Source organism: Echeneis naucrates, chromosome 4 (genome assembly GCF_900963305.1).
Source record: "Echeneis naucrates chromosome 4, fEcheNa1.1, whole genome shotgun sequence".
Classification (NCBI taxonomy): Eukaryota; Metazoa; Chordata; class Actinopteri; order Carangiformes; family Echeneidae; genus Echeneis; species Echeneis naucrates.
Genome location: NC_042514.1, coordinates 18,747,237 through 18,761,545, shown reverse-complemented (window position 1 = coordinate 18,761,545; position 14,309 = coordinate 18,747,237). Strand labels below are relative to the sequence as shown.

At 44.6% G+C, this 14,309-nt stretch overlaps 11 non-coding genes across 11 annotated transcripts; all 11 read left to right on the top strand.

The window, feature by feature from the left end:
* Positions 1–4,610: 4,610 nt before the first annotated feature.
* Positions 4,611–4,683, top strand: trnav-gac (transfer RNA valine (anticodon GAC)). The gene has a single exon. It is a non-coding gene; the product is annotated as a tRNA-Val (tRNA).
* A 1,687-nt stretch (positions 4,684–6,370) lies between these two features.
* Positions 6,371–6,443, top strand: trnav-aac (transfer RNA valine (anticodon AAC)). Its single transcript has one exon. It is a non-coding gene; the product is annotated as a tRNA-Val (tRNA).
* A 117-nt stretch (positions 6,444–6,560) lies between these two features.
* Positions 6,561–6,633, top strand: trnav-cac (transfer RNA valine (anticodon CAC)). The gene has a single exon. It is a non-coding gene; the product is annotated as a tRNA-Val (tRNA).
* Positions 6,634–6,925: 292 nt separating this feature from the next.
* On the top strand, positions 6,926–6,998 carry trnav-cac (transfer RNA valine (anticodon CAC)). Its single transcript has one exon. It is a non-coding gene; the product is annotated as a tRNA-Val (tRNA).
* A 456-nt stretch (positions 6,999–7,454) lies between these two features.
* On the top strand, positions 7,455–7,527 carry trnav-cac (transfer RNA valine (anticodon CAC)). The gene has a single exon. It is a non-coding gene; the product is annotated as a tRNA-Val (tRNA).
* A 716-nt stretch (positions 7,528–8,243) lies between these two features.
* On the top strand, positions 8,244–8,316 carry trnai-aau (transfer RNA isoleucine (anticodon AAU)). Its single transcript has one exon. It is a non-coding gene; the product is annotated as a tRNA-Ile (tRNA).
* An 806-nt stretch (positions 8,317–9,122) lies between these two features.
* On the top strand, positions 9,123–9,195 carry trnav-cac (transfer RNA valine (anticodon CAC)). The gene has a single exon. It is a non-coding gene; the product is annotated as a tRNA-Val (tRNA).
* Positions 9,196–9,757: 562 nt separating this feature from the next.
* trnav-cac (transfer RNA valine (anticodon CAC)) lies at positions 9,758–9,830 on the top strand. Its single transcript has one exon. It is a non-coding gene; the product is annotated as a tRNA-Val (tRNA).
* A 638-nt stretch (positions 9,831–10,468) lies between these two features.
* trnav-uac (transfer RNA valine (anticodon UAC)) lies at positions 10,469–10,541 on the top strand. Its single transcript has one exon. It is a non-coding gene; the product is annotated as a tRNA-Val (tRNA).
* A 662-nt stretch (positions 10,542–11,203) lies between these two features.
* On the top strand, positions 11,204–11,276 carry trnav-cac (transfer RNA valine (anticodon CAC)). The gene has a single exon. It is a non-coding gene; the product is annotated as a tRNA-Val (tRNA).
* Positions 11,277–12,218: 942 nt separating this feature from the next.
* Positions 12,219–12,291, top strand: trnav-cac (transfer RNA valine (anticodon CAC)). The gene has a single exon. It is a non-coding gene; the product is annotated as a tRNA-Val (tRNA).
* The last annotated feature ends 2,018 nt before the right edge of the window (positions 12,292–14,309 follow it).

Here is a 14,309-nt window from a genome sequence, read left to right as displayed (position 1 = left end):
GTTTTTATCAGCGCATGCAAGGAGGGAGTTAGAGAGAAAGAGGGAGAGAGGGTGACAGGGAGAGACAGAGAGCGAGAGAGAGAGAGAGAGAGAGAGAGAAGCTCAGTCCTTCCCCCAGCAGCCTAGGCCTATAGCAGCATACCTAAAGAGTAGAGGACTTTTTAACTGTACGCTCTGTCATACAGGAAAGTTTTAAGCCTGGTCTTGAAAGTTACTAAAGAGTCCGCCCCCCGGACCGATGCTGGGAGTTGGTTCCATAGAAGAGGAGCCTGATAACTGAACGATCTGCCTCCAGATTTACTCTTGGAGACTCTAGGAACCACAAGTAAACCTCCATCTAGAGAGCGGAGTGGCCTGCTAGGACAGTAAGGAACTATGACCTCTCTGAGATACGATGGAGCTTGGCCATTAAGAGCTTTATACGTTAAAAGAAGGATTTTGAATTCTACTCTATATTTTACTGGCAGCCAATGAAGAGCAGCTAAAACGGGAGAGATGTGATCTCTTTTCCTAGTTCCTGTTAATATTCGTGCAGCAGCGTTCTGAATTAACTGAAGGCCTTTTAGAGATGTGTTTGGACATGCAGATAGTAATGAGTTACAGTAGTCCAGCCTAGAAGTTACAAATGCATGGACTAGTTTTTCTGCATCATCCTGAGAGAGGATGTTTCTGATTTTCCTAATGTTTCTCAGGTGGAAGAAAGCTGCCCGACTAACTTGTTTTATGTGAGGGACAAAGGACATGTCCTGGTCAAAAATTACTCCAAGGTTTCTTACAGTGGAGCTGGAGGCCAAAGTAATGCCGTCCAAACTGATGAGATGATTAGATAGTATTTTTCTGAGGTGCTTAGGACCGAGTACAATAACTTCTGTTTTGTCAGAGTTGAGAAGTAAAAAATTTCCAGTCATCCAGACTTTTATGTCATCAAGACATGCCTGCAGTCTGACTATCTGACTGACTTCATTTGGCTTCATTGATAGGTACAGCTGAGTATCGTCTGCGTAGCAGTGGAAATTGATGCTGTGTTTCCTGATAATGTTGCCTAGAGGAAGCAGATAAAGCGTAAAGAGGATTGGTCCAAGTACCGAACCCTGCGGGACTCCATGACTGACTACAGTACATGAGGAGGAGCTGTTGTTTACATGAACAAACTGATGTCTATCTGATAAGTAGGATTTGAACCACTTTAGTGCAGTTCCTTTAATTCCAATTTCATGTTCCAGTCTCTGTAGTAAAATATTATGATCTATGGTGTCGAATGCAGCACTAAGATCTAGAAGGCGAAGTATGGAGGCTGATCCATTGTCTGAGGCCATTAGAATGTCATTGGAGACTTTAACCAGCGCTGTTTCTGTGCTATGATGGGCTCTAAATCCTGACTGAAACTCTTCAAACAAACTGTTCCCATCCAGATGCTCGTGTAGTTGTTTTGCTACAGCTTTCTCAATGATTTTAGAAATAAATGGAAGGTTCGATATGGGTCTATAGTTTGCCAAAACATCTGGATCAAGATTAGGCTTTTTAAGTTGGGGTTTGATGACCGCAGTCTTAAGTGCCTGAGGTACATAACCCAGAAATAAAGTCAGATTAACCAAATCTAGAATAAACGGCTCAATTACATAAAAGATCTCTTTAAAGAGGCTAGTTGGTACTGGGTCTAATAGACAGGTTGACGGTCTGGATGATGAAACTATAGAAGCTAGCTCTGAGAGATTTAGAGGTGAGAATGATTCCAGATGTAAAAGAGGCGCCGCAGCTGATTCAGCAGTTGCCGTCTTCAGAAGGGGATTTTTATCTAACGTAGGCAAGAGCTGATAAATTCTTTCTCTGATCGTGAGAATTTTGTCTGAAAAAAAAACTAATAAAATCATTACTGCTTAGAGCTAAGGGGATCACTGGTTCCACTGAGCTATGGCTCTCTGTCAGCCTGGCTACAGTGCTGAAGAGAAACCTGGGGTTGTTCTTGTTTTCTTCTATGAGTGCTGAGTAATATGAACTTCTAGCACTGCGGAGAGCTTTTTTATACGTTTTTAGGCTGTCTTTCCAGGCTCTGTGAGACTCTTCTGACTTACTGGAACGCCAGTTTCTTTCTAATTTCCTTGATGTCTGCTTCAAGGTACGGATTTGGTAACTATACCAGGGAGCCATCCTCCTCAGATTGAATACTTTCTTTTTGAGAGGGGCAGCATTATCAAGATTCGAACGCAGTGTGGCCATAGTGCTAGTCACAAGGTCATCAACCTGCGTATGGGAGAAATCCTCATTTAAATTTAGATTTAGATATGGCATTGTTGGGAATGATGACCAAATGTTCTCTTTAAATTTAGCCACAGCAGCTTCAGATAAACATCTTCTATAGCTGAATTTATTCCTCAATGCTGTGGAGCCCATTAAAGTAAACTCAAATGTAATAAGGTAATGGTCAGACAGGAGAGAATTTTGGGGAAGAATTGTTAGCTTGTCAATTTCAATGCCATAAGTTAGAACAAGATCAAGGATATGATTGTAAAAGTGAGTGGGTTCATTCACATGCTGGGAAAAGCCAATTGAGTCTAGTAGGGAAAGAAACCCAGAACTAAGGCTGTCGCTTTCTACATCAACATGTATATTGAAATCTCCCAGAATAATGATTTTATCTGTACTAAGTACTAACTCTGATATAAACTCAGAAAACTCTGATAGGAATTCTGAGTACGGACCAGGTGGACGGTATACTGTAACTAACAGAACTGGTTTTTCACCTTTCCAGTCCGAGTGGGAGAGACTAAGAGTGAGGCTTTCAAAAGACCTGCAGCCAGATTTTGGTCTGGGGTTGATTAATAGGCTTGACTGAAATATTGCAGCCACCCCACCTCCTCGACCTGTGGTACGAGGGATATGAAAGTTAACATGAGTTGGGGGTGTAGCTTCATTAATGCTAACATACTCATCCTGCTGCAGCCACGTTTCAGTTATACAAAATAAATCAATATGGTGATCAGCTATGAGATCATTTACTAGTAGAGATTTTGATGATAATGATCGAATGTTCAACAGTCCACATTTGATCGCAGTGTTATTTGAGACTAAGTTTGTGGCTGTTTTAATTACAGTTAGGTTTTTGTTTTTAGCTCCTCTTTTGTTTAATTTGAGTTTATTAACTTTTCTAAATTTAGGTCGTCGGGGGACAGACACGGTTTCTATAGACCTAAACATAGACAGAGACTCTATTCTATTCTCGGCAGATGACCGCTCTGACTGAGGCGCAGAGGAGCGTGTTAAACTGCGGCTCTGCCTCCTGGTCTAGACCCGGGATTGTCAGGGTTTTGGATTTCTAATAAAATCGGCCATATTTCTAGAAATGAGAGCGGCCCCGTCCACGGTGGGATGGACACCATCTCTCCTAATTAGACCAGGTCTCCCCCAGAAAGACTTCCAGTTATCTATGTAGCCCACGTTGTTTTCGGGACACCACCTCGACAGCCAGCGGTTAAATGACGACATGCGGCTGTACATGTCATCACTGGTCCGATTGGGGAGGGGGCCGGAGAAAACTACAGTGTCCGACATCGTTTTAGCAAAAGTACACACCGATTCCACATTCATTTTTGTGACTTCCGACTGGCGAAGTCGGGTGTCGTTACTGCCGACGTGAACTACAATATTAGCATATTTACGTTTACCCTTAGCCAGCAGTTTCAGATAAGACTGGATGTCGCCTGCTCTGGCCCCCGGGATACACTTCACTATGGCCGCCGGTGTCGCTAACTTCACGTTTCTCAGAATAGAATCACCAATCACTAGAGTCGGCTTTTCAGCGGGTGTGTCGCTGAGAGGGGAGAACCTGTTGGAAACGTGAACTGGTCGATGGTGAACCGGGGGCTGCTGCCTACGACTATGCCTCTTGTCTCGGACAGTCACCCAGCCGCCCTGACTAGATCCCGGCTGCTCGGGAGCCACTGGGGGGGAGGAAACTATCTTAGCTGCTGTATGAGCTCGTCTAGGTTGGTCCGCACCGGCTACAGGGGGGGGGCTAACTACACTAGCATAAGTTGGGCTACCTAACTCATTAATCTTCGCCTCCATTTCTACCATCATCCTACATCTATGACAAGAGGTGCTATCATAAAAGGAGGCAGAAGAATAACTACACATGAGGCACAGAGAACAGGAGAGGAGAGGAGGAGGAGAAGGAGGAACAGAGAGTGGAGACAGAGAGCTAGAGGACATTGCTAATCGGGTAGTTTGATTAGCGGAGGAACAGAAACGGTTATAAACTTTGGAGAAAGGGGAGATATTGACTTCTAAAACCTAGTGTTGGTGTGAAAATAATTTTCTGCCTGATTACTCGAGTGAATTAGGAAATAATAGCAGAAGAACAGTGGAAACAACACAAGCACAATAGAGAGCACAACCGCCAGTGACCGGAAATGACGCAACACGCTTACCGCACCCAATAACGATGAATGTTAGGAAGTAAAATAACTAGCCATACCTGCCAGTATCTGCATCTATTCTTAGGAAGACCAAATTTCGGTGATGCAACTGGAAGAGCAAATTCAGCTTTTATGTAAGTACCTGTTCACGTCAGAAATCATTAGATTGGAAGGGGCGGAGCAGCTTGCATTCAGGTTTCTGTAGTGTAGTGGTCATCATGTTCGCCTGACACGCGAAAGGTCCCCAGTTCGAAACTGGGCGGTAGCATCTTTGCTGTCAGCTGGAAATAAATCAGCGTCTTTTTTCCAGTTAATGCATACCTCTTAATTCGATTAAAGAATTGCCTTTAGCGATGTTTTTGGTTCTTCCCTTGCATTGTCAGCAATATTCGAAGTAACGATGGCATTTCATCGTCAAGGGGAAGGGAGTGTCCAGTGCAGGTTTCCGTAGTGTATCGGTCATCACGTTTGCATTACACGGGAAAGATCCCCAGTTTGAAACTGGGCAGAAACTGTGTTTTCAGTTATTCTTTTTCAACAACGGCAGAGAGGCGTTTGGCAAATGCCCTCCTGTTCAAACTCAAAACCATGCCCTAGGGGTGGATCCTGGGGTCATGGTGCCATTTTCAAACAGGTAGACAACTCTGGCCCAGGCTTCAGGATGTGGGATTCTCGATTGTTCTTTTCAGAGCACGTGGGAGGCTATCGCAACAGTGGTAATGATGGCATTTCTTGATAAGCGGAAGGAGGTGACCTGTGCGGGTTTCCGTAGTGTAGTGGTCGAAACTGGGCGGAAACAGGTTTGCTGTCAGCTGGAAACAGATGTTTTTGGTTCCTGCCTTGCATTCTCAGTTGCTTCAATTTTCGTATTAATGATGGCATTTCATCATCAAGGGGAAGGGGCTGATCAGCTGATGCTTCACTTCAAGACTTCTCGTGACTTTTCGAAGTAGTCTTTTTTCCAGTTAATGCATACCTCTTAATTCGATTCAAGAATTGCCTTTAGCAATGTTTTTGGTTCTTCCCTTGCATTGTCAGCTATATTCGAAGTAACGATGGCATTTCATCGTCAAGGGGAAGGGAGTGTCCAGTGCAGTTTTCTGTAGTGTAGTGGTCATCACGTTTGCATTACAGGCGAAAGATCCCCAGTTTGAAACTGGGCAGAAACTGTGTTTTCAGTTATTCTTTTTCAACAACGGCAGAGAGCTCAGAGATCATACGCCCTGTGAAATGAGGCCCTGAATGGTGTCTGCGATGCCCTCCTCTGCTTGGGGCTTGTGGGGGTACTGATTGATCCACACTGGATCAGAGGTGTTAACCTCAAAAGTTAATGGTTCACATTGCACCAGTCGCACATCTGTCGGGCCCTGCGCCCATATGGACTCTGGTAGAGAGTCAATGATAGACGCAGCCTCAGGGTGATCTGTTTTTTCTCTACCGTGAAACTGGGAGACCTGGGCCTCCTCCAGAACTGAGCTATCTACGGCTTCTACTTGAATTGAGTATATGTTGGCTCTAGCCGAATAAAGTACTCCGCGAATGTCCGTGATAACCCAATCATCCTGTGCTAATGCTAGTTTTACCATCCCACCCAATTCTTTAACCTGATGTTTAGGATGTAAAGCCAGAGACACTTGTGGGACGGCCTCTTCCGACATCTGATACCACTGCAATTGTTCTGGTGTCAGGGACACCGCTGCTGCTACTCGAAAGCTGGGACAGCTCTCTACCACACCTGGGGCACTGGGAAAAAGCGAAGATCAAGAGCCATGAAGCGTCTTCATTACCTGTGTGACGTCATCGGGGATCCCTGCTGAGGGCGCTGGCGTTTGGCAAATGCCCTCCTGTTCAAACTCAAAACCATACCCTAGGGGTGGATCCTGGGGTCATGGCGCCATTTTCAAACAGGTAGACAACTCTGGCCCAGGCCAGAAGGAAGGAGGTGACCTGTGCGGGTTTCCGTAGTGTAGTGGTCATCACGTTCGCCTAACACGCGAAAGGTCCCCAGTTCGAAACTGGGCGGAAACATCTTTGCTGTCAGCTGGAAACAGATGTTTTTGGTTCCTGCCTTGCATTCTCAGTTGCTTCAATTTTCGTATTAACGATGGCATTTCATCATCAAGGGGAAGAGGGTGTCCTGTGCAGGTTTCTGTAGTGTAGTGGTCATCACGTTCGCCTCACACGCGAAAGGTCCCCAGTTCGAAACTGGGCAGAAGCTGTCTTTTCAGTTATTCTTTTCCAACAACGGCAGAGAGGTCAGAGATCATATGCCCTGTGATATGAGGCCCTGAATGGTGTCTGCGATGCCCTCCTCTGCTTGGGGCTTGTGGGGGTACTGATTGATCCACAGCTGGAAATAAATCAGCGTCTTTTTTCCAGTTAATGCATACCTCTTAATTCGATTAAAGAATTGCCTTTAGCGATGTTTTTGGTTTTTCCCTTGCATTGTCAGAAATATTCGAAGTAACGATGGCATTTCATCGTCAAGGGGAAGGGAGTGACCAGTGCAGGTTTCTGTAGTGTAGTGGTCATCACGTTCGCCTCACACGCAAAAGGTCCCCAGTTCGAAACTGGGCAGAATCACAACTTAATTTTTTTTTTTTTTTCAACGAATGCAGAGAGGTCAGTGGTCAGCTGATGCTTCACTTCAAGACTTCTCGTGAGTATACCTGCCAGTATCTGCTTCTATTCGTAGGAAGACCAAATTTCGGTGATGCAACGGTAAGAGCAAATACAGCTTTTATGAAAGTACCTGTTCACGTCAGAAATCATTAGATTGGAAGGGGCGGAACAGTTTGCATTCAGGTTTCGGTAGTGTAGTGGTCGTCACGTTAGCCTCACACGCGAAAGGTCCACAGTTTGAAACTGGGCAGAAGCAGAACTTTCTGTGTTTCTTAACAAAGGTAGAGAGATCATTGCTGTGTTTGGTTATTGCTACCTCTGATTTAGATTAGAGAAATGGCTTCAGCTGTTTGTTTGTATAATTGCTGTAGTAACGATGGCATTTCATTGTCAAGGGGAAGGCAGTGACCTTTGCAGGTTTCCGTAGTGTAGTGGTCATCACGTTTGCCTCACACGCGAAAGGTCCCCAGTTCGAAACTGGGCGGAAACATGTTTGCTGTCAATTGGAAATAAATCAGCATCTCTTTTTAGTTAAGGCATACCTCTTAATTCAATTAGAAAAATTGGCTTTAGCGATGTTTTTGGTTCTTGCCTTGCATTCTCAGCTGCTTCAATTTTCGTAGTAAAATTACATGAGGGGCAGGTCTTTGTATTGCGTCAAATCATAACAACGTGACATAAAGGTACTTTACATGAAGAGCAGGTCTAGAGGCCTTTCAGAGATTTGTTTGGACATCTAGATAGTAACGAGTTACAGTAGTCCAGCCTGAAAGTTAAAATGCATGGACGAGTTTTTCTGCATCATCCTGAGAGAGGATGTCTCTGATTTTCCTGATGTTTCTCAGGTGGAACAAAGCTGCCCTACTGACTTCTTTTATGTGAGGGACAAAGGACATGTCCTGGTCAAAGGTTCCACCAAGGTTTCTAACAGTGGAGCTGGAAGCCAACATAATGCCATCCAGGCTGATTATGATTAGATAGCATTTCTCTGTGGTGAAAGGTCCCCAGTTCGAAACTGGGCGGAAACATGTTTGCTGTCAGCTGGAAACAGAGCAGCATTTCTTTTTAGTTACTGCATACCTCTTAATTCAATTGGAGAATTGGCTTTCGCGATGTTTTTGGTTCTTGCCTTGCATTCTCAGTTGCTTAAATTTTCGTAGTAACGATGGCATTTCATCATCAAGGGGAAGGGGCTGGCCTGTGCAGGTTTCTGTAGTATAGTGGTCATCACGTTCGCCTAATACGCGAAAGGTCCCCAGTTCGAAACTGGGCAAAAACAGAACTTAATTTTTTTCTTTCTTAACAAAGGCAGAGAGGTCAGATAGTCAATAAGATGTACAAGAAAATGCTAGACCTGGTGTGAGTATGATCATGTGTAGTTAAACTGATGACCATCAGTTGTGCCAGAGAAATCTATACTTTTTTTTTAATCATTTTTCACATTTTACGGTGGAGCAACAAAAACAATAATAATATCCCATTAGTGGGGTGAAATTAATCCAGTATTATAGTCAATATAACCCATATTAGGGATATTTTAACAACCCATCTTCCTGGGTTGAATGAACAGACCCAGTTTGTTTGGTGAAGTTAACCCAACGTTTAGTCGGTCCACTATTTAACCAGCGTTGGGTTGGAAAACTACCCAGATTTGTTGTGGACTCTGATTATAGAATTAATGCAGGAGAGTAGGATGTGTGTATTAGGTCAGGCCTACCTCAGAATTAGTTTGGAGAATTGGCTTCAACTATGCTTTTGGTGCATCACTTGCATTCTCACTTTCTGTAATGTTTGTAGTAACAATGGCATGTCAGTTTTGTCAGAATTAAGGAGTAAAAAAATTATGGGTCATCCAGACTTGTATGTGTTCAAGACATGTCTGATGTCATGATAATGTTGCCTAGAGGAAGCAGATGAAGCGTAAAGAGGATTGGTCCAAGTAGCGAAGTGAAGGCATACCTCTTAATTCGATTAGAGCATTTGCTTTCGCGATGTTTTTGATGTGTTGCTTACATTCTCAGCGACTTCAATATTTGAAGTAACGATGGCATTTCATCGTCAATGGGAAGGGCGTGCCCGTGGCAGGTTTCTGTAGTGTAGTGGTCATCACGTTCGCCTCACACGCGAAAGGTCCCCAGTTCGAAACTGGGCAGAAACACAACTTGATTTTTTTTTTTTTCAACGAATGCAGAGAGGTCAGTGGTCAGCTGATGCTTCACTTCAAGACTTCTCATGAGATTTCTTGAAGAAATGCATGGCACCAGTGAGAAAAGGAGGAAACAGGGCATCGAGAGAAGCCTGTGCAGTTAAGGAGAGCTTGGACACTTGGACACTTGGCAGCCTAGTGACATTAACAAGAGAGTGCTTGTCACTAGTTTGCACCACACAGTCATTCTCCTCATCGTTCTCTCTCAGTTTTATAATGCCCTTTTTGTCTTTCGGAACCTTTTTGGTACAGTGATTTAGGTGATACCAAGTCTTGCTTCCTTCCACCTGGACAGCCGTCGGTGTTGCTCATACAACCTTGTAAGGTCTTTCTTGCTCTCTCTCAAACTGGTGGATCCTGGGGTCATGGCGCCATTTTCAAACAGGCAGACAACTCTGGCCCAGGCTTCAGGATGTAGGCCTCTCTATTGTTCTTTTCAGAGCACGTGGGAGGCGATCACAACAGTAGTAACGATGGCATTTCATCATCAAGGGGAAGAGGGTGTCCTGTACAGGTTTCTGTAGTGTAGTGGTCATCACGTTCGCCTCACACGCGAAAGGTCCCCAGTTCGAAACTGGGCAGAAACACAACTTAATTGTTTTTTTTTTCAACGAATGCAGAGAGGTCAGTGGTCAGCTGATGCTTCACTTCAAGACTTCTCGTGAGTATACCTGCCAGTATCTGCGTCTATTCGTAGGAAGACCAAATTTCGGTGATGCAACGGTAAGAGCAAATGCAGCTTTTATGAAAGTACCTGTTCACGTCAGAAATCATTAGATTGGAAGGGGCGGAGCAGTTTGCATTCAGGTTTCGGTAGTGTAGTGGTCGTCACGTTTACCTCACATGCGAAAGGTCCACAGTTTGAAACTGGGCAGAAACAGAACTTTCTGTGTTTCTTAACAAAGGTACAGAGATCAGCTAATACTTTACTTCAAGACTTCTCATGAGTATCTTCTGTACTTTTACTAACCCTGCAGAAATGCAGAAACTTTTGTTTTTCTTACAGGACTTGAGATCATACTAACTAGGGACCACCCTAAGGAAATAAAGAGGGGAGAACGGAAGAGATACGTCAGAGCAGTTAGAGAATGTAACTGAACATATCTCTGTCTGTTCTCCTTGCAAGTAAAAATGAGCGCTGTTGTCCTTTGTCTTTCTTCCCTGTGTTTCATCATGTTCTAGGTGGCTTAAACCTGACAGAAGGGGCAGAGCAGCTTGTGCTCAGGTTTCTGTAGTGTAGTGGTCATCACGTTCGCCTTACACGCGAAAGGTCCCCAGTTCGAACCTGGGCAGAAACAGATTTGCTGTAGTAACGCGGTAGTAAAGATGGCATTTGGTGCCTAGATGAAGCGTAAAGACGATTGGTTCTAGTACCCAAACCTGTGGGACTCCATAACTGACTGCAGTGCATGAGAAGGAGCTGTTGTGAACATGAACAAACTGATGTCTATCTGATAAATAGGATTTGAACCACCTTATTGCAGTTCCTTTAATCCCAATTTCATGTTCCAGTCTCTGTAGTAAAATATTGTGATCTATGGTGTCGAAAGCAGCACTAAGATCCAAAAGGAGAAGTATGGAGGCTGATCCATTGTCTGAAGAAATTAGAATATCATTGGAGAGGTCCAGACAAAAGCTGGGACAGCTCTCTCCCACAACTGGGGCACTGGGAAAAAGCGAAGATCAAGAGCCATGGAGCGTCTTTATTACCTGTGTGACGTCATCGGGGATCCCTGCTGAGGGCGCTGGTGTCTAGCAAATGCCCTCCTCTTCAAACTCAAAACCACACCCTAGGGGTGGATCCTGGGGTCATGGCGCCATTTCCAAACAGGCAGACAACTCTGGCCCAGGCTTCTGGATGTAGGCCTCTCTATTGTTCTTTTCAGAGCACGTGGGAGGCCATCACAACAGTAGTAACGATGGAATTTCATCATCAAGGGGAAGAGGGTGTCCTGTACAGGTTTCTGTAGTGTAGTGGTCATCACGTTCGCCTCACACGCGAAAGGTCCCCAGTTCGAAACTGGGCAGAAACTGTGTTTTCAGTTATTCTTTTTCAACAACGGCAGAGAGGTCAGAGATCAGCTGATGCTTCACTTCAAGACTTCTCGTGAGTAGACCTGCCAGTATCTGCGTCTATTCGTAGGAAGAGCAAATTTCGGTGATGCAACAATCAGAGGTCCAGACGAAAGCTGGAACAGCTCTCTCCCACAACCGGGGCACTGGGAAACAGCGAAGATCGAGAGCCGTGGAGCGAGTATGACCTGTGTATTTGGTAAGTGCTACCTCTGAATTAGAATAGAAAATGTTGGCTTCAGCTGTTTGTTTGGTCAATTCATTGTGTAATTGCGGTAGTAAAGATGGCATTTGGTGCCTAGATGAAGCGTAAAGACGATTGGTCCAAGTACCCAAACCTGTGGGACTCCATAACTGACTGCAGTGCATGAGGAGGAGCTGTTGTGAACATGAACAAACTGATGTCTATCTGATAAATAGGATTTGAACCACCTTATTGCAGTTCCTTTAATCCCAATTTCATGTTCCAGTCTCTAGTAAAATATTGTGATCTATGGTGTCGAAAGCAGCACTAAGATCCAAAAGGAGAAGTATGGAGGCTGATCCATTGTCTGAAGAAATTAGAATATCATTGGAGAGGTCCAGACAAAAGCTGGGACAGCTCTCTCCCACAACCGGGGCACTGGGAAAAAGCGAAGATCAAGAGCCATGGAGCGTCTTTATTACCTGTGTGACGTCATCGGGGATCCCTGCTGAGGGCGCTGGTGTCTAGCAAATGCCCTCCTGTTCAAACTCAAAACCACACCCTAGGGGTGGATCCTGGGGTCATGGCGCCATTTCCAAACAGGCAGACAACTCTGGCCCAGGCTTCTCTATTGTTCTTTTCAGAGCACGTGGGAGGCCATCACAACAGTAGTAACGATGGCATTTCATCAACAAGGGGAAGAGGGTGTCCTGTACAGGTTTCTGTAGTGTAGTGGTCATCACGTTCGCCTCACATGCGAAAGGTCCCCATTTCGAAACTGGGCAGGAACAGTATTTTCTGTAATTCTTTTTCAACAATGGCAGAGAGGTCAGAGGTCAGCTGATGCTTCACTTCAAGACTTCTCGTGAGTATATCAAACCAAATCAAATCAAATCAGATTTATTTGTATAGCGCCAAATCATAACAAAGTTACATCAAGGTACTTTACATATAGAGCAGGTCTAGACCAAACTCTTTATAAATTTATTTAAAGAGACCCAACAGATCCCCCGATGAGCAAGCACTTGGCAACAGTGGAAAGGAAAAACTTCCTTTAAGAGGCAGAAACCTCGAGCAGAACCAGGCTCAGGGGGGGCGGCCATCTGCCTCGACCGGTTGGGTTGAGAGAGAGAGAGAGAGAGAGAGAGAGAGAGAGAGAGAGAGAGAGAGACAGGCAGGCAGGCATTGGAGGGGGGGGTGTAGGCAGGAACATGTTGTTGCATGAAGTTCATGAAGTTGAGCTGTAATACAGAATTCATGCTATATGGGACCAGCAGGTGTTGCAGGAACATGGGATGGAGATGAGTCACCACCTGCAGGATGAGGACAGGGAGAGAGAGGAGAGGAACTGGGAGAGACAGAGACTTTGGCAGAACATGGTTAGTAAATGCAGTATAAATGCTTAGAACTGGGTGAAACTGTTTGTTTTTTTTGTTTTTTTTTTTAAGAAGGATGGTTTTTATCAGCGCATGCAAGGAGGGAGTTAGAGAGAAAGAGGGAGAGAGGGTGACAGGGAGAGACAGAGAGCGAGAGAGAGAGAGAGAGAGAGAGAGAGAGAGAGAGAGAGAAGCTCAGTCCTTCCCCCAGCAGCCTAGGCCTATAGCAGCATACCTAAAGAGTAGAGGACTTTTTAACTGTACGCTCTGTCATACAGGAAAGTTTTAAGCCTGGTCTTGAAAGTTACTAAAGAGTCCGCCCCCCGGACCGATGCTGGGAGTTGGTTCCATAGAAGAGGAGCCTGATAACTGAACGATCTGCCTCCCGATTTACTCTTGGAGACTCTAGGAACCACAAGTAAACCTCCATCTAGAGAGCGGAGTGGCCTGCTAGGACAGTAAGGAACTATGAGCTCTCTGAGATACGATGGAGCTTGGCCATTAAGAGCTTTATACGTTAAAAGAAGGATTTTGAATTTTACTCTATATTTTACTGGCAGCCAATGAAGAGCAGCTAACACGGGAGAGATGTGATCTCTTTTCCTAGTTCCTGTTAATATTCGTGCAGCAGCGTTCTGAATTAACTGAAGGCCTTTTAGAGATTTGTTTGGACATGCAGATAGTAATGAGTTACAGTAGTCCAGCCTAGAAGTTACAAATGCATGGACTAGTTTTTCTGCATCATCCTGAGAGAGGATGTTTCTGATTTTCCTAATGTTTCTCAGGTGGAAGAAAGCTGCCCGACTAACTTGTTTTATGTGAGGGACAAAGGACATGTCCTGGTCAAAAATTACTCCAAGGTTTCTTACAGTGGAGCTGGAGGCCAAAGTAATGCCGTCCAAACTGATGAGATGATTAGATAGTATTTTTCTGAGGTGCTTAGGACCGAGTACAATAACTTCTGTTTTGTCAGAGTTGAGAAGTAAAAAATTTCCAGTCATCCAGACTTTTATGTCTTCAAGACATGCCTGCAGTCTGACTATCTGACTGACTTCATTTGGCTTCATTGATAGGTACAGCTGAGTATCGTCTGCGTAGCAGTGGAAATTGATGCTGTGTTTCCTGATAATGTTGCCTAGAGGAAGCAGATAAAGCGTAAAGAGGATTGGTCCAAGTACCGAACCCTGCGGGACTCCATGACTGACTACAGTACATGAGGAGGAGCTGTTGTTTACATGAACAAACTGATGTCTATCTGATAAGTAGGATTTGAACCACTTTAGTGCAGTTCCTTTAATTCCAATTTCATGTTCCAGTCTCTGTAGTAAAATATTATGATCTATGGTGTCGAATGCAGCACTAAGATCTAGAAGGCGAAGTATGGAGGCTGATCCATTGTCTGAGGCCATTAGAATGTCATTGGAGACTTTAAC